Here is a 22882-nt window from a genome sequence, read left to right on the forward strand (position 1 = left end):
ATTAGCGAATGTGGAAAACCACTGGGGGGCACAGACCACAGTCCTTTGGGTCTCTAACCCCTGGTGCCATTGCCCTGCCCTTACCAGCACTGCCGTCTTGAAGAGGGTCACGGCCACGGTTGCAGGGTGGGGGATTCTGAGGCCCACTGTGGTCCACAGCTCTTGGCTTCAGAGAATCTGATTGGTCTTCTTTCCAGAAAGTGCACCTTTCCACTCACTCAGTTTTGCACTCATAGAAGGTTCCAGGACCCCCTGAACCTGTCCAAGTTTCCCAAGGTGAAAAGCTCTGACCTGAAGACCATATATGCTCTTGACATTCTTGGGTCATTCATGAAGGTGGGGGGGGACGTGCAGCTGACAGCATTAATACCACTTGTCTGGCATTTAGACTTGGGAGAATTCTCATCTGTAGCATCAGACTGCTTTTTCCACCAGTTCCATGATGCAGATAAGGAGCGTGCTGTCATGTTCAATTGCCGGATGAGGAAACTTGAGTCATGAGTCACAAAGAAAAGCCCCAGCTAGACGGTGACAAATGTTGGGGCAAGACCCCTGTCTAGCAGGTGTCTTCCCAGCCTCCCCTGTGTCCCACTCTTATCATATGTTTCCTGGACCCACAGATGGCATGTGGGAGTCCCCCGGAGGGCTGGCGAAGCAGCCTGCTGGGCACCAGCCCCTGAGCAGTAGACTCTGGAGGACTGGGGGGCGTGGAAATGTGCATTTCTAACAAGGTCGGGGGGAGGCCGATGCTGCTGGTCTGGGGTCACAGCTTGAGAACCACTGCAGCGCCCTTCGCTGAGAACAGGACGGGCGGTTTGGTCCCGAGCTTTTGGACGATCCTGAGAGAAGCTGTCGCAGAAAACATGCCTGGGCTTCAGCAGGACCGGCCGGGCCAAGGCTGACATCAGCGGGAATGATGGGGACTACCTTAGCCTCCCGACTAGGACTTTCGGAAGGGAATGGGGTGCCGGTAGCAGAGGGAAGCCAGGAGTGTCCGGGGCAAACAGGACATTCACCCCCCTCCCCCACCCTCCCCACCCCCCACACGGAGCAGAACGTTCCCCGCTCAGGGGAAAGCTCTTCCTGCAGAGCCTTCGCGCAAACCGCTCGGCTTCCTCCAGTATTTATTAACTCCTGCTTCAGTGGCTCCCGGCAAGAACGGACAAAGGTCATGTGAATGGGCGTCTAATCCCGGATTATGTATTTAAAAAACATGAAAATGCTTCCACCCCAGTGCCCTCCTCAGACCGCGGGCCCGCTGCCAGCGCCGCGGCCCCGGAGGTGGACCGTGGGGGCGCAGCGTCCCCGGGGAAGGTTCCCTGCCCTGCCGGGGCCCTGCCCGCCGCGGCCCTGCCCGCCGCTCTCCCCCCGCAGCCGTGGCTCCGGGTCCGGCACCCGTGAGCGCCTCTCCCCGGGTCTCCTGCATCCCCGTCTGCGGGCCTGCGCGGCCTCCTCCCCAGCGGTGCGATGCCACGCTCACGACACCCACGTGCCTACGGAGCCTGGCGGGGTCGGCCCCCCGGGTGCAGGAAGTCCGCAAGTCTGGATCTTGAACCTCGAGGGCTGCAGGGTCTATGACTTCCCCCGGGTGAGTGCAGCCTAGAATGAGCTCAATTTCTGACTCTGCAAGAGGAGTGGAGGTGTGAGGGGTTGGTTGGGGTGGGGGTGGCGGGCCCGCTGCTCCTTGGCCCCACAGCATCTCCCGCCTCCAGGCCTCTCAGGCGCCCTCTCCGCAGGGCTCTACTCCTCCCCCCACACCTTTCCACGCCTGCTGTGTCCCCACGGCCAGGCCTCGCGTGCCCTGAGCGCCGGCTTCACACACCGACGGCCTTCGTGTTGCCTCCGCGCGGACGTCTCAGGGCCGCTCAGTGTGCCCACGTCGGACTTCCCAGCTGGTCTCCAAACCCGCTACGCTCCGTTTGGTTACTTTCCCCAGGCAGATGCTAGTGCCGGGCCCTTCCCTCATCTTGCCCCCCACCCCCCTTCAGCTGCCAAGTACAACGAGCCCCGCCTCCACAGTGGGTCTCGCAGGCTCCCCCTCTCTTTCCTCTCCCGAGGACCACGGCCTCTGGCCTCCCCTGCACGGCCAGCCGCACAGGGGCTGCTCCAACTTCTCCTGCCCCTCCCTCCGGCCCTCTGCCCTCGCTCTTGAAGCTACATGGCCCGCTTGGGATTTTTAAGAAGGTTCATCTGATCCGTCATCGCTTTGCTTCAGACCTTGCAGTGGCCACACACACACACACACACACACACACGCGGATAAAATTCGAAAATCTTGAGCGCCGCCCACGAGGCCCACCACCCAGCCCCTGCGCACCTCCTCAGCTGTATCTCGTATCACTGGTTCCCTGCCTCCGGGCCTTTGCATTTTTGTTCCTTCTGCCGAGCCCACTCCCGGCCCCTCTGTGCACGCGCACACACACACACCTAGACACACACTTCCCTTGGCTAACTTTTGCAGGTACTTTATGTCTCAGCGTAAATGCCAGGTCATTACTTCCTTGGAGAAGAATCTCAATTAGTCCCTTTACTTTTCTTCCCTAGCAAGTTCGTATGTGTTCGTGTGATTGTCTGTTTCACCCATACCTGTGGGAAGGCCTGTCTCGTGGCCGTCTGCATTCCAAATACAGCCCGTGTGCTCGTTCATGGTGGGTGCTGGATGGATGGATGGATGACCAGTTTGCAGTTCCTCCAGTAGCCTGTGATCTCAAGGGCATGCCCCATGACCTAGGGATTTTCTGTTTCTTCAGAGGCCCTGCCACGAAACCTAAGAACACAGCCGCTGCGGCTGCACCACCTGGGTTCCAGTCCCAGCTCTGCGTGCCCTTGAGCAGGTCTGTAACCTTTCCTCTCTGTTTCTTCCTCTGAGTGGGCAGAGCGCCAATAGTGCCCACCTCGTAGGCTCTCTGTAAGTCACTTAAAAATAAAAAGTGCCCCAGCCCCTACCTGGCATGTTGTGTTAGCCACTACTTTTGAGTCAGTGGTCAATTAAACCAATTAAGTGAGGGAGTAACCTTGGCCTTGGAGTCAGGCCTGGGTCCCAACGCTGTCTTCTTCCATTTCTCCTCTGTGCAAACTCAGCTGAGCCTTTTGGCTTCCACTAACCCAAAAACGTTGAGAAGCGGTATGACCACTGTGGAAAAGTTTCACATTCTCTTGTAAAGTTAAAGATTCATGGACCTTCCAACCCACCCATTCCACTCCTGAGGCATGCCCTAGACAAACCTAGACGTGAGGGTTTTGGAGGACACATGCAAGCGTCGGGGCACCATGATTCCTAATAGCAAGGCAAGGCACAGCCCAAAGCGGCCCTACCAGGAGGGAGGACAGAGGCTTTGGGGACATTCCCATGATGGGGTCCGATACAGAACTGCCAACGAATGCACTACGGCTGCGTTTATCTACACGGATAAATCTTAGGAACACCGTTTTAAGGTAAAAGAAAGGTCCAGAAGGATGTGTAGAATATCTTACCATTTTCTGAAGTTTTTAAAGGTGAAAATGACCCAAACTAAATAACCGTGTCTTTTAGAGATACATAGGTTGTATTAAAACTTTACAAGGTAAGTAGATCTAAAACCAGTTCAGGAGAGTGGGTGGTCGTTTGGGGGGAGGGGCAGGTGCCGAAGCAGCAGCTGTTAAAACCCGCTCTGTAAAAGAGAGTATTTAGGAAGAGTTTAGCAAAGTGAAAGCGAGGAACTTGTTTGACTCTGACGATGACTGGTGATCACAATGCGGTTTTTAGATAGCAAGTGATTATTTCATACCATTTTAAGAAACGGGCTTAGGGGCGCCTGGGTGGCGCAGTCGTTAAGCGTCTGCCTTTGGCTCAGGGCGTGATCCCGGTGTTCTGGGATCGAGCCTCACATCAGGCTCCTCCACTATGAGCCTGCCTCTTCCTCTCCCACTCCCCCTGCTTGTGTTCCCTCTCTCGCTGGCTGTCTCTCTCTCTCTGTCAAATAAAATCTTTTTTTAAAAAAAAAGGGCTTAAATGTCTTTTATGATTATCAGAGACATTTATAAGAATGACATGCTTTTGCACTTACGTTCATGAAATGAGCTAGACCTAGTTTTGTCTGCTTGGGCCATTTTCGAGTTTGGTCTCCATTGTGTATTTTGCTTCAACATGGGAGAACAAGACAAGGAGGAGCAGGTGGCCAAGGTCAATGACATTGTTGATGTGCTGGCTCATAATTTGGGTGGTGGGCTTACAGGTGTTCGTTTTATTTTTATAGCTCATTACTAACATGTATGTTGTATATATATATTTGTATTATCAAATATTTCATAACTTAAAAACAGAATAATGTGTGAGACTATTAAGCTAAAGAGTGATTTATTTTTTTTAAGATTTTATTTATTTATTCATGAGAGAGAGGCAGAGGCAGAGGGAGAAGCAGGCTCCCCGCAGAGCAGGGAGCCCCATGCAGGACTCGATCCCAGGCCCCTGGGATCACGACCTGAGCTGAAGGCATATGCTTAACTGACTGAGCCACCCAGGTGTCCCTATAGGGCAATTTAGATGTCTCCTATTTCTTTTGATTATGACAGACCTAGAAACTCCCAAATTTTTACTTCTTGTAGAGAAGTTGCCGACCCCTGAGAACACATCTGTGGACCACCATTCAAGGACTGCCACACTACATGAGACCATCTGGTGTCCTAACAGGCCTGTGTCTAAGGGGACACCCAAGTATTGGACAACATCAGCCTTTCTAGGACCCCCTTTCTGCACATGGCAATGGAGGAGGGGGGAGATAGGAGATCTCCTTCCCAGCATCAGTTTCCCACAGCCCCTTAGGCCTCTAAACATTAGGGAGGCTTTGCCTCTTTCGGTTCTTTTTCCTGCTCAGCTCACTCTCTCCCACCTGGTTTTGCTTCCTAATAAAGGCCCAAAGGGGAAATGGTTCTGATGGTATCCACATTGTTATTAATTAAAGAGGGTCCTGCTTTTTCCGCCAAGTCTGAGGTCCCTTATACTCTGAGTGAGACACCCTCCAAAGAATGGGAAAGAGAGCCCCAGAAAGACACACCCAGAGAGGGAAGCGCTCAGGAAGATGGCTGCTCTCAGAAACGTCGGTTACGAAGGAGAGATGTCGAATCTGAGGAGGACTGGCTGCCTTCACACCTTTCCCAGTCTCTCTAGTGTGCTTTCCTCGCCTGCTGAGCCATGCTCCACTGGTCCTGGGTTCCAGAACCATGCTAGGTTCTGTGAAGGAGTGCACCTCACATGGTGGAAAGCACCTTTTGTCAAGAATGGACACAATGGTGGTGACATTTGGTTCTTGGGGGACAGCTCAGGGGCAGATTCTAGTTTGTCTGAGGGTCGGGGCATAGCTACTGAACAGTAGGTGGACCATGAAAGTTTGTCCCATCATCTGGGAAGGGATTTTCTGTCTGCCGTTGTTCCTCAAACTGAACCTCTGGTTCTGCCAAAGATAATGTCCTCTACCAAACTCTGTATGAAATCCCCTCCATGGGCGCCGGGGGTGCGGCTCAGTCAGTCAAGCATCTGCCTTCAGCTCAGGTCATGATCCCAGGGTCCTGGGATTGAGTCCTGCATGGGGCTCCCTGCTCAGCGGGAAGTCCGCTTCTCCCTCTCCCTCTGCCCCTGCTTGTGCTCTCTCTCTTTCTCTTTCTCTTGCAAATAAATAAATAGATAAATAAAATCTTTAAAAAAAGGAAAGAAAGAAGAAAGAAAGAAATCCCTTCCTGCTTACACTAACTGAAGGGGACGCCACCATTTGTAATGGAAAACGCTGAACCACAGATAGAGGAGCCAAAACATCCAACTAAAGATGAAAGAGCTGAATAAATCATGGCTTAGCTTTTTGATGGAATACCATCCAGCATGTAAGAGTGTGTGCTCCAAAATTCTGAAACACGTGGGGAAATGCTCACAAATAATGGAAAATGGACAATAAAAAGAATAGGAGTTCCTCTTCTGATAATGATACACTAGATAATTTTGGGTAAAACTTTCTACAGAAGGTAACTAAAACAACTGGACAAAAAATTTTGCAAATTTGATTGAAGCATCAAAGAGTTAAAGTAATGAAAAATTACTAGGAATGACGGGGAATTAGCACAAGGAGATGGAAATCTGGAGAGCCGACCTAGCATTTAGGGCAACGTGTGTCCTGGGTGTGTTTGCCGATCAGAAAAGAAAACTGAGACAACTGAGATGTTGGAGCAAGGCGGTGGACAGCCTGATTCCCTTCAGTAGACGTAACATGATCCACGTCGCTACTGCCCCAAGTGCCTGGCAGGAGCAGACATGAATCTTCTCTGGAGGAAGACAACATCATGCAGGGCATAAAAATATTCATACAACTTTTCAAGTACGCTGTTCAGCACACAAGAAATAGTAACCTGCCACATGCACGGGCAGCACATGAACAAAGACCAACGGAACAAAACAGACAATGGATAAACAGCTGCAAGCACACCAGCGGTTGGAGTAATCGAATGCAGACTTTATTTGGGCACCTGGGTGGCTCAGTCGGTTAAGTGTCTGCCTTGGGCTCAGGTCATGGGATTGAATCCCGCATCAGGCTCCTTGCTAGGCGGGGAGTCTGCCTCTTCCTCTGCCTGCTGCTCCCCCCCGCTTCTGCACTAGCCCTCTCTCTGGCAAATAAATAAATAAAATCTTAAAAAAGAAAAAAAAGTGTTAAATGGACTTTTCCAGAAAGGCAGAAAGAAATGATCCCAGATACCAGGCAGTTGTTGCAGAAAGGAAGGAAGAGCAATTGAAATGGTAGTTATGGAGGCAAATCTGAATGATTCTGCCTATGTAAAACAACAATAGTACTGTCCTGTGGAATTTCAAACGCATAGAATTTAAATTTATAACAATGGTATGTAAGTAAAAAGGGAGCCAACTGAGGTTCAAGTGTTCCAAGGAAGAGACTACTAGAAGCACTGATTAGCATTAAGATTTGAGGGGTGCCTGGGTGTCTCGGTTGGTTAAGTGTCTGCCCTTGGCTCAGATCATGATCTCGAGGTCCTGGGATTGAGCCCCACATAGGGCTCCCTGCTCAGTGGGGAGTCTGCTTCTTCCTCTCCCTCTGTCCCTTATGCTGCTTGCATGCTCGCTCTCTCTCTCTGTCTCAAAGAAATAAATAAAATCTTAAAAAAAAAGACCCATTAGGATTTGAAAAGTCAGTGATGCATTTTGAAACTCTAGAGAAAACCTAAAAATAAAATTAAAGCAAGGTGAGGTATAACTTCCAAACACATAAAAAGGGTAAAACTGTATAATTAAAAAATAATGACTCTGAAAGAAGGCAAAAGGAAATATTGCTGATGGAACAAATAGAAGGCACATAGAGACACATTAGATTTAAGCCAACATCTTACCAATTACATTAGATACAAATGGACAGAATCCACCAATAAAATGGGGGAAATAAATTTCAGAGTGGATTAAAAAAAAACACAGCTACATACTGTTTCCAAGAGGCACATCTAAACATAAGGGTACAGGTAAGTTGCGAACAGATTGGAAAAAGATATATCACGCAAGTACTATATTTAAAAATACACCCCCAAATAAGCCAATAGACAAGGAAGAAATTACAATGGGAATTAGAAAATATTTTCGATTGGATGATAATGAAAATATCACATATCAAAATTTGTGGAATGCAGCTAAAGCCAAGCTTACAGGAAAATTTTAGCCTTGGATGCATACATTAGTTGAAAGGAAAAGCTGAACCTTATGATGTAACCATTTATCTCAAGAAGTTAGAAAAACAATAGCAAGAGAAACACAAAGTAGGAGAAGGTAAATAATATTATGCAGATAAGAATTAAATAAAAAACATGTAATAGGGAAGATCAATAAGATAAAAAGGTAATTATCAGAAAGACTAATACAATTAACAACATCCCCAAATCAATAAACACTTGGCAAGATTAACTGAGATTTTAAAAAGTCACAAATCTTCGATTATCAGGAATGAGAAAAGAACCATCTTCAGAGATCAGGTTGAAAAGATAGTTAGGAACAATGGGAAAACATGCAAAAGAAGAGAATAAATTTAGATCCCTACCTCATACCATATACAAAAATTAATTTAAAATAAATTAAAGATCTAATATAAGTTAAAACTATAAAACTCTTAGAAGAAAACACACGTCAAATCTTCACGACCTTGTATTAGGCAATATGACACCAAAAGCACAAGCAACAAAAGAGAAAGACAAATTGGACTTTACCAAAATGAAAAACTTGAAAAATTTTTTATACTTCAAAAAACATCATCATGGAGGTACCTGGGTGGCTCAGTCGGTTAAGCATCTGACTCTGATCTCAGCTCAGGTCTTGATCTCAGGGTTGTGAGTTCAAGCCCTGCATTGGACTCCATGCTGGGTGTGGAACCTACTTAAAAAAATAAAACAACTGGCCCCTGGGTGGTGCAGTCAGTTGAGTGTCCGACTCTTGTTTTTGGTTCAGGTCATGATCTCAGGGTCATGAGATCAAGCCCCGTGTCTGGCTCCGAGCTCAGTGAGGAGTCTGCTAAAGTTTCTCTCCCTCTCCTGCCCCTCCCTGTGCTTGTGTTCTTTTTCTTTCTCTCTCTAAACTAAATAAAGAAATCTGTAAAAACAAAACAAAACATCATCAACATCAAAAAGTGAAAAAAGCACCCACAGAACAAAAACAAAAGATTTCAAATCACAAATCTGATAAGGAAGTTATATCCAGAATATATAAGGAACCCTTAAAAGTCAACAATAAAAGACAAATAACCCAATTTTTAAATAAGCAAAGGATCTGAATAGACTTTTTGGAAAAAATATGAAAATATGAAATATGATCACCATCATTAATAATTAAAGAAATGTAAATCAAAACCACGGTGAGATATCACTTCACACTCACTAGAAAGGCTAGAGTCAAAGAGGCAGATAATTACAAATTTAGCAAAGATGTGGAAAAATTGGAACCTTCATATATTGTTGGTGGGAATGTAAAATGAATGGTCCGATCATGTTGAAAAACAGTTTGGCAGTGCCTCAAAGTTAGACACAGAATCTCCATATGACCTAGCAAGCTCAAACCTAGATATTTACCCAAGAAAATATATGTCCACACAATAACTTACAAAAGAATGTTTATAGCAACATTATTCATAACAGCCCCAAAGTAGAAACACAAATAGCCATCAGCTGATGAATCGATCAGCAGAAGGTAGAATGTCCATATAATGAGCCATTAATTGGCAATAAAAATGAATGATGTACTGCTACATACTACAACATGGCATAACTTGAAAAAATCATATTAAGTGAAAGAAGGCAGTCAACAAAGGCTACATACTCTGTAATTCCATTTGTATGAAATGTCCAAAGAGACAGAAAATAGACGTAGTTGCCAAGGCGCGGAGGAAAAGAATGGGAGTGACTGCTAATGGATAGAGAGTTTCTTTTTGGAATAATTAAAATATTCTGGAATTAAATAGTGGTGAAGGTTGTACAACTATGTGGATACACTAAAAACTACTGTATTGCTCTCCTAAAAAATAAAAATAAAGAAGCAAGATGAGTATATACTATGTAACAATAACAATATTCTGCTAAAATGTAGACAAAATGGACAAATTGTAGAAAAATAACAACAATCCAGAACTGACACGATAGAAAAGGAATTAAGAGTCTTATAGCGATTAAAGAAATTGAATATATAATTTTAAAACTTCGCACAAAGTAAACTCCAAGGCCAGAGAGCTGCATCGGTGTGTTTTATCAAACACATAAGAGAAAAGTGCCAATTTTTTATTTTTATCCCACACAAACTCTTCCAGAAAATAGAACGAGAGGGAACACTACCTGACCAGGTCAGCATAACCTTGATACCAAACCCGATAAGACATTATGAGAAAGGAAAATTACAGGCCAGTCTTACTCATTAACATAGACACAAAAATCCCAAATAAAATATTAGCAAACTGAATCTTGTAACATATAACGATCAAGGAGTGTTTACTCCAAGGTTGGTTTAACATTAGAAAATCAATTAATGAAATTCATCACGTGAATAGAGTATGAGGAAAACTCATGATCATTTTAATAGAAACAGCACTTGATAAAACTCAATGTCCATTTATGATCTTAAGCATACTTTTAGAAAACTCAGAATAAAAGGAAACTTTTTTAATCTCATCAAGGTTGCCTGCAAAAACTTAGGGCAAATAACATACTTAATGATGAGATGTTGACAGCTTCCCCTTTGAGATCTGGTACAAAGCAAGGATGCAAATTATTGCTGCCTCTGTTCGATGTTGCACTGCAGGCCCTGAAAAGGTCTAAATGTAGAAAGTCAAGAAAAAAGAGATTAAAGTCATAAAGATTGGAAGAGAGGAAATAAAACTATCACAGTTTATGGAAGAAATAACTATGTAAATAGGAAATCCAAAGAATTCACAAATAAATTATTTGAATTAATAAGTTCAGCAAAGTTGCTGGACAAAATTCAGTAGAAATAAACCACATCCATATATCACCAACAAACAGAAAATGAAAACTTTCAATAGATACTGCTTACAACAGAATAACAATTCTTAGGACCTAGAAACAAATAAAAAAAAAATGGACAACACTTCTCTGAAGAAAACAATAAGAATATTCTTGAGAGAAAATGAAAATTAAACTAAATGGAGAGATATGTTTATTGCAAGACATAGTTTTATAAAGTTGTCAGTTCTCCCCCAAATAAGCTACATATTTAATGAAATTCTAATAAAATTTCCAAGGGTTTTTATGTATATTGAAAAGCTGATTTCAAACTGTGCACGGAAATGCAAAAGGACAAAAATAGCCAAGAGACTTAAGAAGTGAAAAGGCAGGGGGGGCACCTGGGTGGCTCAGTAGGTTAAGCGTCTGCCTTCAGCTCAGGTCATGATCTCGGGGTCCTGGGATTGAGCCCTGCACTGAGCCCTGCATCAAGCCCCACATGGGGCTCCCTGCTCAGCAGGGAATCTGCTTCTCCCTTTCCCTCTGCTCTTCCCTCCCGCTCGTGCTCTCTCTCTAAAGAAAAAAAAAAAGATGAAGAAGAGAAAAAGGTGGGAGAATTTGTTCTACAAGAAATCAAGAATTTTTAGAAAGATCGCAATAATTAAGGGAGTATGGTATTCTGCAGTAAAAGACAGACAGGAAGGAAACCCAAAGAGCCCAGAAAAAGACCCATGCATAGCTGGACATTTAATTTATGACAAAGGTGGCATTGCGGAGATGTGGGAAAAGGCAAGTATTTTCAATAAATGGACTGGGTCCACCAGATATACATGAGGAGAAAAGGAAGAGAAACGTGACCCCTACCTCACACCATGCACAAAAATGAATTCTAGGAGGAGTTAGGCCTAAACATGAAAGGCAAAACAATATAACTTTGAGAGGATAACTGGGAATATCTTTATGACCTTAAGGTAGAGAAGATTGCTTAAATAAGACACAAATTGTCATAAAGAAATGGACTGATAAATTAATTCAAAAATAATAATTTCTACTCATCAAAAGAACCATTAAAACAGTAAAAAAGTGGAGCGCCTGGCTGACTCAGTAGGTAGAACATGTGACTCTTGCTCTCAGGGTCGTAGGTTTGAGCCCCACACTCGGTGTAGAGGTTACTTAGAAACAAAATCTTAAATAAAAAGAACAGTGAAAAAGTTAGAGAGTGGGAAAAATATCCACAGTATATTTAACCACCAAAGGGCTTAATATCAAACTATATAAAAGAAAAACTCTTGTAAGTCAATAAGAAAAACACCAGAAGACAAGTAGGTCATAGGCCAGTGGTTTACAAAACTAAATATCCAAATGAGAGTTCAGAAAAGGTGCTCAGTGTCATTAATAATCAGGGAAATACAAACTAAAACCCCAGAGAGATACTTCCACACACACCCACAGGACATTTTCCTTGTTATCAACACACCACAGCTTTATCGAGGGAATTCAGCCCTGAATTAATTCCCGAGAAGGACCAAAAGGGACAAAAGTATTTATCCTGCCTTCAAAGAGTTTACAGTTTTATTGAGGAGAGAAAAGGACATTTGGTGAAATAATTGCCATGTTCCCACAAAAAGAAACTGACAGTCTAGTCCCTAAAGGAAAACCCTTCTTTTTGAAGGGGTTGACCTCCCTGTAGGATCCAGACAGATCCCCAGTCAGAGAAAGACACGTATCATCTGATTTCCCTGATACGTGGATTTTAAGAAACAAAACAGAGGAACGAGCATAGGGGAAGAGAGGAAAAAATAAAACAAGACAAAACCAGAGAAGAAGACAAACCATAAGAGACTCTTAATCACAAGAAACAAACTGAGGGTTGCTGGAGGGAGTGGAGAGGTGGGTGGGGAGATGCGGTAACTGGGTGATGGACCTTAAGGAGGGCACATGATGTAATGAGCACTGGGCATTACGTAAGACTGATGAATCATCGAACTCTACGTCTGAAACTAATAATACACTATACGTTAATTAATTGAATTTAAATAAAAAAATTTTTAAAAAGAATCCAGACGTACCCCATTGCACGCACAAACATACACGAGACACAAACACACATGAGACAGAAACACACACAATAGTTACCTTTAAAAAAAAAAACTGAACTATCAAAATGGTAGCCAATGGGAAGGGGTATGGGTGAGTGAGTGTGTAAGGGGGCACTCATACACCCTGCTTGTGGGAGTGTAAGCTGGCACAACCCTTCTGAGGGACGTTTCCGCTTGATGAATGAGAAATCTTGAAGTGCAAACCTTGTGACTTAAGAATTCTACTTCCAAGGGTGCCTGGGTGGCTCAGTCAGTTAAGCATTGGCCTTTGGCTCAGCTCATGATCCCAGGGTCCTGGGCTCCAGCCCCACAGCCCCAGGTTGGGCTCCCTGCTCAGAGGAGAGGGCAAGGGAAGCGCTGCTTCTCCCTCTGCCTCTGCCCCTCCCCCTCCCCTTGCTCCTGCTCTCTCTCTCTCTCTCCCTCTCTTTCAAATAAATGAATAAAACCTTAAAAAAAAAAAAAGAATTCCACTTCCAGGACTATCCCTTAGCAAAATCACAGGACAAGTGTATACAGACGCATATACAAGAATGGAATTTAGACTGGGGTCTAAACTATGATATGCCCATACTTTATGTGGTCATTGGAGTTCAGTTCTAGATAACTATTTAATGATATGGGAAAATGCTTCTGACATAGTAAATGACAAAAGCCATTTGCAAAAGAGTAAATATTATATGAACCCAAGTTTATTTTGTATCTGTTCATATAGGAAATAAATATATGAAAATGTTATCATACTTCCTGTAATAGCTCTCTCTGTATGCATATCAGATTACCATGAGCAAGCAGCTCAAAACAACACAGATGTCTGATTTTGGTCTCCATGATTAGGAGCCCAGGCTTGGGTTATCTGAGTCCTCTGCTCAGGGTCTAAGAAAGCTGAAGTCAAGATGCTGGCTGGGCTGCATTCCTTTCTGGAGCCACGTCCTCTTCCAAGCTCACATAGTCATTGGCAGAGCTCAATTCCTTGCGGCTGTAGGACTAACAACCCTGCTTCTGGCCCTGGGGGCTGCCCTTTCCTGCCCCATGTCCTGCCCCATAGCCCTCTTCAACACCATGGCAGTTTGCTTCCCGAGGGTCAATGGAAGAGCATCTGCTGCAGCTTTAAATCTCTATGATTTCCTTTCTCTAATTTGTAGACCCAGGTTTAAAAGGCTTATGTGATTAGGTCACATTCATCCACACCCCTGCTCTCTCTCTCTCTTAAATACATAAATTAATCTTAAAAAAAAAAAGAAACACAAATATGATTGGTCTCATCCTTAAGTTGTGGTTTTAAAATAGTTGATATTTGGCATTCTTCCCTTTAAGAGATGGAGCCTAATTCCTCTTCCCTTGTATATATTTTTTTCTTTTTCTCCTCTTCCTCCTTTATTTTATTTTATTTTTTTAAATGATTTTTTATTATATTATGTTAGTCACCATACAGTACATCCCCAGTTTCCAATGTCAAGTTCGATGACTCATTAGTTGCGTATAACACCCAGTGCACCATGCAATACGTGCCCTCCTTACTACCCATCACCGGTCTATCCCTTTCCCCCACCCCCCTCCCCTCTGAGGCCCCCAGTTTGTTTTTCATAGTCCATAGTCTCTCATGTTTCATTCCCCCTTCTGATTACCCCCCTTTCTTTATCCCTTTCTTCCCCTACCGATCTTCCTAGCTCTTATGTTCCTTAGATGAGAGAAATCATATGATAGTTGTCTTTCTCTGCTTGACTTATTTCACTTAGCATTATCTCCTCCAGTGCTGTCCATGTTGCAGCAAATGTTGAGAATTCGTTCTTTCTGATAGCTGAGTAATATTCCATTGTATATATGGACCACAACTTCTTAATCCAGTCATCTGTTGAAGGGCATCTCAGCTCCTTCCACGATTTAGCTATTATGGACAATGCTGCTATGAACATTGGGGTGCATATGGCCCTTCTCTTCACTACGTCTGTATCTTTGGGGTAAACACCCAGTAGTGCAATGGCTGGGTCATAGGGTAGCTCAATTTTTAACTTTTTAAGGGACCTCCACACTGTTTTCCAGAGTGGCTGTACCAACTTGCATTCCCACCCACAATGTAGGAGGGATCCCCTTTCTCCACATCCTCTCCAGCAATTGTTGTTTCTTGCCTTGTCTATTTTTGCCATTCTAACTGGCATAAGGTGGTATCTCAGTGTGATTTTGATTTGAATTTCCCTGATGGCTAATGATTTTGAACATTTTTTCATGTGTCTGTTAGCCATTTGTATGTCTTCATTGGAAAAGAGTCTGTTCATATCTTCTGCCCATTTTTTGATTTGTTTATTTGTTTCTCGTGTATTGAGTTTGAGAAGTTCTTTGTCGATCTTGGATACCAGTCCTTTATCTGTAGTGTCATTTGCAAATATATTCTCCCATTCCGTGGGCTGCCTCTTAGTTTTTCTGACTGTTTCCTTGGCTGTGCAGAAGCTTTTTATCTTGATGAAGTCCCACAAGTTCATTTTTTCTTTTGTTTCTCTTGCCTTTGGAGATGTGTCATGAAAAAGGTTGCTTTGGCCGATGTAGTAGAGGTTGCTGCCTACGTTCTCCTCAAGAATTTTGATGGATTCCTGTCTCACATCGAGGTCTTTCATCCATTTGGAGTTTATCTTTGTATATGGTGTGAGAGATTGGTCAAGTTTCATTCTTTTGCATGTAGCTGTCCAATTTTCCCAGCACCATTTATTGAAGAGACTGTCTTTTTTCCACCAGATGTTTTTTCCTGCTTTATCAACTCTTCCCTTGTATGTTGGCTGGACTTAGTGACTCACTTCTAGCGAATAAAGGGAAAATGACTGTATGTGATTCCTGCGACTCGGTCATAAAAAGCACTGAGACTTCCTCCTCATTTTCCCTTGGGTCGTTCATTCTGGGGGAGCCAGCTGCCATCTTGAGAAGACACTCAGATAACGCCGTGGAGAGGCCTGTGTGGTGAGCTCTTGAGGTCTCCAGCCAACAGCCACCTGAGCAAGTCACCTGGGAAGCGGCATCTCCGGCCCCAGGCAAGCCTTCATGCGACCAGAGCTGTGCTGACAAGTTGACTTGCAGCATCATGAGAGATCCTGAGCCAGAACCACCCAGAAGGGAGTGCGAGATTTTAAAATGTTTGTTATTTTAAATGGTAAATTTTGGAGCAATTTGTTACGCAGCAATGGCTAACTTACACACCCTGTAATATCAGTGCAGTGTAGATTTCTTCCCCTAAGTATTTTCTGGTTCTTAGGCAATGGTAGGAGGCACGGTGGCTTTAGGGATGCACACAGCTCATCAAACACTGGTGAGGCCACTGAGTAGCCATCACTCCTTGGGTAACCGCTCGAATTTTCAGAGCTTCTGTCTTCTCCTTTGCAAAACGGAAATGTGAATCATTCAGCAGAGTATGTGGCTCCGTGCAGGGAATTCAATAATGGGATTGTAGGATTATATTATTTCACTGTCATCTCTGCCTGCATACCTCGCAGAGCAGAGAGACTTGCTTCCCTCCCCACTTGTTCCTGTTTGGCTCTGTCTCCACCAGGCTCCTGGCCTCCAAATCCCCGTCACGGTTCTCCTCCTGCTCTTTGGACCTGGTGTGTGCGTTGGATCTGGGAGGTGGGTGGAGAGCAGGAACGACCATGCGGCTGGAGCCTGCCTCTCTGTTGGGTGGCTGATTGCAGCTCTGGTGGACCATCGGCAGCCTCCTCTGGGACTGCCACACTCCTCAGCCAAGCTATCTCCCCGACAGAGCCCACCCCACCTCTGCCTCCCGGGCTCCATCTTTGGGTGGCTCTTGAGTGCCTGTGCTGTGCTGATCCCTGGGCGGGCAGCAGAGATAAGTCAAAAGCTCCTGTCCTCTGAGAGGGGAAAAGCATGGGCATGTCCGTGGCGTGAGGGGTGCAAAGCCAGAGGAGCCCGAGGGCCGTGGGAGCCCAGAGGAGGGTGCTCCATCCAGCCTCGGGTGAGGAGGGGAGGGGAGGCAAGGACAGTGTGGGGAATGCAGAGAAGAGCGATGACCTTCTCTCCTTCCCTCACATCTGACCCAAAGCAGACACTCTGCCATATACCCAAGGTCTTATTCTTATTCTCATCCCTAAAGATTCTTTACCTAATGAGGTGACCCAAAACCATTGTTGAGGGATCCGAGCTCTTAGTGATTCTGTTTATGTTGGATTACTTTTGTTTCCCATTAATTTTACCATTAGACATAGCAATGCTAAGAGCAGTCCCTGAAGATTTCCTGCCCCTCGTTGTGTAGCAGTAATGATATCTCCTTTTGAAAATTAGCATCAGTCACCCTAGTTAACATGATAACTCCCTGTATTCTTATGTGCTCAGTGGAGCCCCAAATGGGCCAAGGAAGGGTCTCAAATTCTAATTTTTTTAAAAAGATTTTATTTATTTATTTATTTATTTGACAGAGAGAGACAGAACAGGAGAAGGAGCAGAGGGAGAGGGAGAAGCAGACTCCCCACTGAGCAGGGAGCCTGATGTGGGGCTTGATCCCAAGACCCTGAGATCATGACCTGAGCCGAAGGCAGATGCTTCACTAACTGAGCCACCCAGGCACCCCTCAAATTCTAATTTAAATTAACTAAATTCTTCTAGTGAAGAATTACTTTGAGTAACCCAGACTACTTAAATAACAGATCCCCAGACTGTGGGGATATACAAACAAATGTCTTAGGGCACCTAGGTGGCTCAGTCAGTTGAGTGTCTGAGTCTGATTTTGGCTCAGGTCATGATCTTGGGATTGTGGGATCGAGCCCCGCATTGGGCTCCATGCTCAGCGGGGAGTCTGCTTGGGATTCTCTCTTCCTCTCCTTCTGCCCCTGCCCCCTACAGGCATTGTCTCTCAAATAATAAATAAATCTTGAAAAAAATGTCTTGTGAGTTGATCACTAGTTGTACAGTGAGTGAGGTGATTAGACCTTCAATCCCTGAACTCAAGTATTCTGCTTAAGAGGAAAAAATAGGGGGGCGCCTCGGTGGCTCAGTCATTAAGCATCTGCCTTCGGCTCAGGGCGTGATCCCAGAGTCCTGGGATTGAGCCCCACATCGGGCTTCTCCGCTGGGAGCCTGCTTCTTCCTCTCCCACTCCCCTGCTTGTGTTCCCTCTCTCGCTGCCTGTCTCTCTCGGTCAAATAAATAAATAAAATCTTAAAAAAAAAAAAAAGAGGAAAAAAATAGGGCCACATATTGATTCAGGACATAGACTGTATTGTGTAGAATAGAAATTCACTTTTGTGAGGTGTCGTCTCTTACGGGGTGCTGTTACAGTCTTCGGCCATTCCATTGCTCTAAAAGACCAGCTACTTTGGAGTGATCAGGTACGTGGTTAAACCCATGAGTAACAAGGAGAGATTAGCCTTGTTATTAGCCCATCGTAATGCTTTTCTTTATGCTGTGAAATAAGTTTCTTTCTCTTTTTGATATAAATTTCTTGATCAATAGCAATGTTGAGGGGCAGAGACCTCTGTTAAGTCAATCGATGATGCTCCCAGCAAAAACATGGCAGATAGGGAAGGAAAATTCATTTGCAGAATTGATGTCTACCCCAATAAGGAAAAATCACTGCCACGCCCATGGTGAGGAGGGCCAATGCAGTCAACCTCCACCAGGGGGCAGACTGGTCCCCCATGCTACGGTGCCATATTGAGTGCACTTGGTAGTGGTAAGTAGCCAAATGGATTTTGGAGTGGTCTATTCCATGCCGTGGAGCCAACAGATAACCTCCACCCGACCACTGTCCCACTTTGTCAATGAGTAAGTACTGGTGGGGAAAAGAGATTGATTACTGAAAACAACCTTCCTCTGCAAAGGGTGGCCTTGTGGGGACTATTCCCATGAGACACAAATATTGCCGCATTCAGAGCCCATTCTACCTCTTTCTCTAACCTCCTTGTTATCAGTTTTTTAAATCTCGTTCCTTCCAAATTCCTGACCACTGGCTTTAGCAATCACTCATGAAATCAGGAGAGTCTCATCTCACATCATCTTTCCTCTGGGCAAAGAGGACCCCACAGTGATGCGTTGCCTGGAGTCCTGTGCTTCGGGAGGACGCCCCATCTCCACTGCCCTTCAGTGCACCACTGATTAGGGCTGTGCCCACACAGCTGGCGGGAGCTGGTCGTTCAGAGCCGTCTGAGCACCAGGCTTCAAGCAATGATTTCCTCCTCTGTCAGCGGCTCCCAGGCTGGGTTGAGGGAGGAAATATGCTAGGAGCAAGCACACTGTGTGGGGGAGCCCCCTAACCAGGCGGCTAACTTGTGCCTCCAGGATTTACACGAGCCTGATCCCATCTATTTGACACCAGAATGGTCGGACAACGGCCCCTTCGTCATCTTGTACCCCAGAGATGTTCACTCTTGAGCAGAGCCAAAGCTGTTTCTCAAGAAAATACTTACCTGCAGAAGAGGGTATGGCTTTGCTCTAAATGTGCCACAGACACATTGAGCACCACTGAATCCACTGAATCCTAAGGGCCAAGGGACCAGTTGGATGTCCACGTGGATGTTGAGATGGTCCGGACTCCTGGGTTCTAAATCACGGCCCAGAACAGGAGGGTTGACATAGTTTTGAGGCATGGTGCTAAATATACGTTCAGGTCCTTGTCAGGTACAAGTAAGCTCCGTCTGGATCTTTCTAGGGTCATGAAAAGGTTCTGGAATTAGAAAAACGAATTGCACAACTTTGAGAATAGACTAAAAATTACTGAATTTTATGCTCTAAAGGGGTGGGTTTTATGATATGCAAGTCATACAATGATTTAAAAGAAAACTTCTGGCATTTCCCATTTCTTTGCCATATCAATAACTGAATACAAAGCACTAGGATCTATGAAAATTTGTACCAGTAAGGAAAGATAATGGAAGATCTGTATATAAGTTCGCCACCTTATTTTTTTTTTTTTTAAGATTTTATTTATTTAGTTGACAGAGATAGAGACAGCCAGCGAGAGAGGGAACACAGCAGGGGGAGTGGGAGAGGAAGAAGCAGGCTCACAGCAGAGGAGCCTGATGTGGGGCTCGATCCCATAACGCGGGGATCACGCCCTGAGCTGAAGGCAGACGCTTAACCGCTGCGCCACCCAGGCGCCCCACCTTATTTTTCTTTTAAGATTAAAAAAATTTTTTAAGGGGCACCTGGGTGGTTCAGTCAGTTAAGCATCAGTCTTCGGCTCAGGTCATGATCACAGGGTCGTGGGATCGAGGCCCACATTGGGCTCCCTGCTCAGCCGGGAGACTGCTTCTCCTCTCCCTCTGCCCCTCTCATGTTCTCTTTCACATACTCTTTATCCTAAATAAATAAATAAATAAATAATATTTTTAAAAAGTTTTTTTTTTTTAAGTAATCTCTACACCCAACATGGGGCTCGAACTTACAACCCCGAGATCAAGAGTTGCGTGCTCTTCTACTCTTAATAAGTATTCATCATGTTATTAAGCTTTCCCATCCCCATGAATCAGCTGTCTTGTCTACAGGCTAAATAGGTGAACTACACGAAGCTATGACAGGCTTTGATTACCACTGTGTGTCTCTGATGTCCTTGATGGTGATATCAATCTTTGAGGTTCACCAGGGAGGCAGAATAGCTTTTTTTTTTTAAACTTATAGTCACCATTATGCATATTACATCTACAGGATTTATTTATAACTGGAAGTTTATACCTTTTGACTACCTTCACCCATTTCAGCCGCCCCCTCCAACTCTCAACCCCTGGCAACCATCAATCTGCTATGAGTTCTAGGGGTTTTTTGTTTGTTTTTATGAGTTCCGTTTTTTGGTTTGGGGATTTTGTTTTTTGTTTTCATTTTTAGATTTCACATTTAAGTGTGATCACACAGTGTCTTTCTCTGACCAATTTATTTCACTCAGCATAATGCCCTCAAGTTCTGTTCTTATTGTCACAAATGTCAGGATTGCTTTCTTTTTTACGACTGAGTGACATTCCATTGTGTCTATCACATTTTCTTTATCCATTCATCCATCAACAGACACTCAGGTTGTTTCCATGTCTTACTATTGTAAATAACGCTACAGTGAAGAAGGGGGTGAAGGTACCTTTTTTATTATGATGATGTTCAGTTAGCCACCATACAGTACATCATCAGTTTTTGATGTCGTGTTCCATGATTCAGTAGTTGCGTGTAACACCCAGTGCTCATCACAACACATGCCCTCCTTAATACCCCTCTGAAGGTACCTTTTTTCCCCTACACTTTTCTTTATTCGCTTTTCATTAAGTTTAAGTCCTTGAGGGGTACAGCATCACACAGATTCTGTGGCCAGTGGCTTTAGCAGGAAGCTTGCTTCGGAATTTGGCACGAACCACGCCACTGTTTCCATGAGCGCGAGTTACTTTCCCCTGATTACTCTGGTTTTGTTTGGTTTGCCATCAGGAATCACTGTGTTGTTCTTTGCTTTGTACACATAAGCACATCTCTTGCCTAGATAGAGTTCAGTTTCATCTTGAGCATAAACAACTTTGATTTTAAGAAGAGCTGTGTGCTCCCTCTGGTTCCAGAGACCCTGCTTATAGCCAGCAAAAATGACCTTGGACCCCAGCCTTCCAGGCATTATTTGGCGTTTTAGGAGTCCTGTTCCCAGCAGGTGGGCAAAGTGTATCTAAGGCCCAGAGAGCAACACCGATTACGGGAGCGCCCGTTCTCCGGGTGTCCGGGGAGCAGCACAGTCAGTCCCACATCTCCATCCTGTCCTCCTTGTTGCTGGAATCTGTAGAAATCACTGGCTGGCAGAGCCTCCGAGCTCCACCAGTGCCCTGCCGAGGCATATGGTTGAGCTCACCACACTTACTTGCTGAAGGTACCTTTTTAAGATAGTGATTTCGTTTCCTTCAGATAAATGCCCAGAAGTGGAATTACTGGATGATATAGTAATTCCATTTTAAAATGTTTTTGAGGGATCTCCATGCTGTTTCTCATAGTGGCTGCAAAAATTTTCATTCCCATCAACAATGCACGAGGGTTCCTTTTTCTCCATGTCCTCGCCAACACGTGTTATTTCTTGTCTTTTGGAAAACAGCCATTCTAACAGGTATGGATGATATCTCATTGTGGTTTTGAGTTGCATTTCTCTGATGATGAGTGATGTTGAGCTCCTCCCTATATACCTTTTGCCCATCTGTACATCTTTTTACGAAAAACATCTATTCAGACAATGCTTGGTATGATTTCAATCTTTTAAATTTATTAAGACTTGTTTCGTGGCCTGATGTATTGTTCCTACTGGAGAATATTCTGTATGCGCTTAAGAAAATTGTGTATTGTGTGGTTGGGTGATGTACAGGTCTACTAAGTTCTGTCAGCCTACAGTGTTATCTAAGTCCCTTATTTACTTGTTTATCTTCTATCTGGCTGTTCTATCCATTATTGAAAGTGGGGTTTTGGTCTCCTACTGTTATTTTAGAGCTATTTCTGCCTTCAATTCTGTCAGTGTTTCCTTCATATGTTTAGGAGCTCTAATGTTTGCTACATATATATTTACAATTGTTATATCTTGTTTTGTACTTTATTAATATATAATGTCCTTCGGGGCGCCTGGGTGGCACAGCGGTTAAGCGTCTGCCTTCAGCTCAGGGCGTGATCTCGGTGTTATGGGATCGAGCCCCACGTCAGGCTCCTCCGCTGGCAGCCTGCTTCTTCGTCTCCCACTCCACCGGCTTGTCTCTATCTCTGTCAAATAAATAAATAAAATCTTAAAAAAAAAAATATATATATATATATATATATATATATAATGTCCTTCTTTGTCTTTTGTAAACTTTTTTGATTTAAAGCGTATTTTGTCCGATATGAGTATAGCCACTCTGCTCTCTTCTGGTTACTATTTGCAAGGAATATCTTTAATTTATTTTTAGCAATCTCTACACCCAACGTGGGGCTCAAACTCATGACCCTGAGATCAGTAGTTTCATGCTCTTCCAACTGAGCCAGCCAGATGCCCCTATCTTTTCATTTTCAACCTATACATGTCCTTAAATTTAGGGTCTGTTGTAGACAGCATATGGTTAGATCCTGTTTGTTTTCCAGCTTCATTAAGGAATAATTGACAAATATAATTGTAAAATATTTAAAGTGTGTGTCATGATGATCTGCTATCCATATACACTGTGAAAAGATTCCTCCCATCTAGGTAATTAACATATCCATTGCCTCACATATTTATGTGTTTGTGTGTGTGTGTGTGTGGGAACATTTAAGTTCTACTCTCTTAGCAAATTTAAATTATGCTGCACAGTGTTATCAACCATAGTCACCATGTTATTCATTAGATCCTCAACCTTATCCATCTTACAGCAGAAACTATTTTTTAA

The 22882-nt window shown here is 44.3% G+C and overlaps 1 pseudogene; it reads right to left on the minus strand.

The window, feature by feature from the left end:
- Positions 1 to 20794: 20794 nt before the first annotated feature.
- Positions 20795 to 21128, minus strand: LOC113263348 (60S ribosomal protein L35a-like; annotated as a pseudogene).
- Positions 21129 to 22882: the final 1754 nt, after the last annotated feature.

Source organism: Ursus arctos, unplaced genomic scaffold, assembly GCF_023065955.2.
Source record: "Ursus arctos isolate Adak ecotype North America unplaced genomic scaffold, UrsArc2.0 scaffold_1, whole genome shotgun sequence".
NCBI lineage: Eukaryota > Metazoa > Chordata > Mammalia > Carnivora > Ursidae > Ursus > Ursus arctos.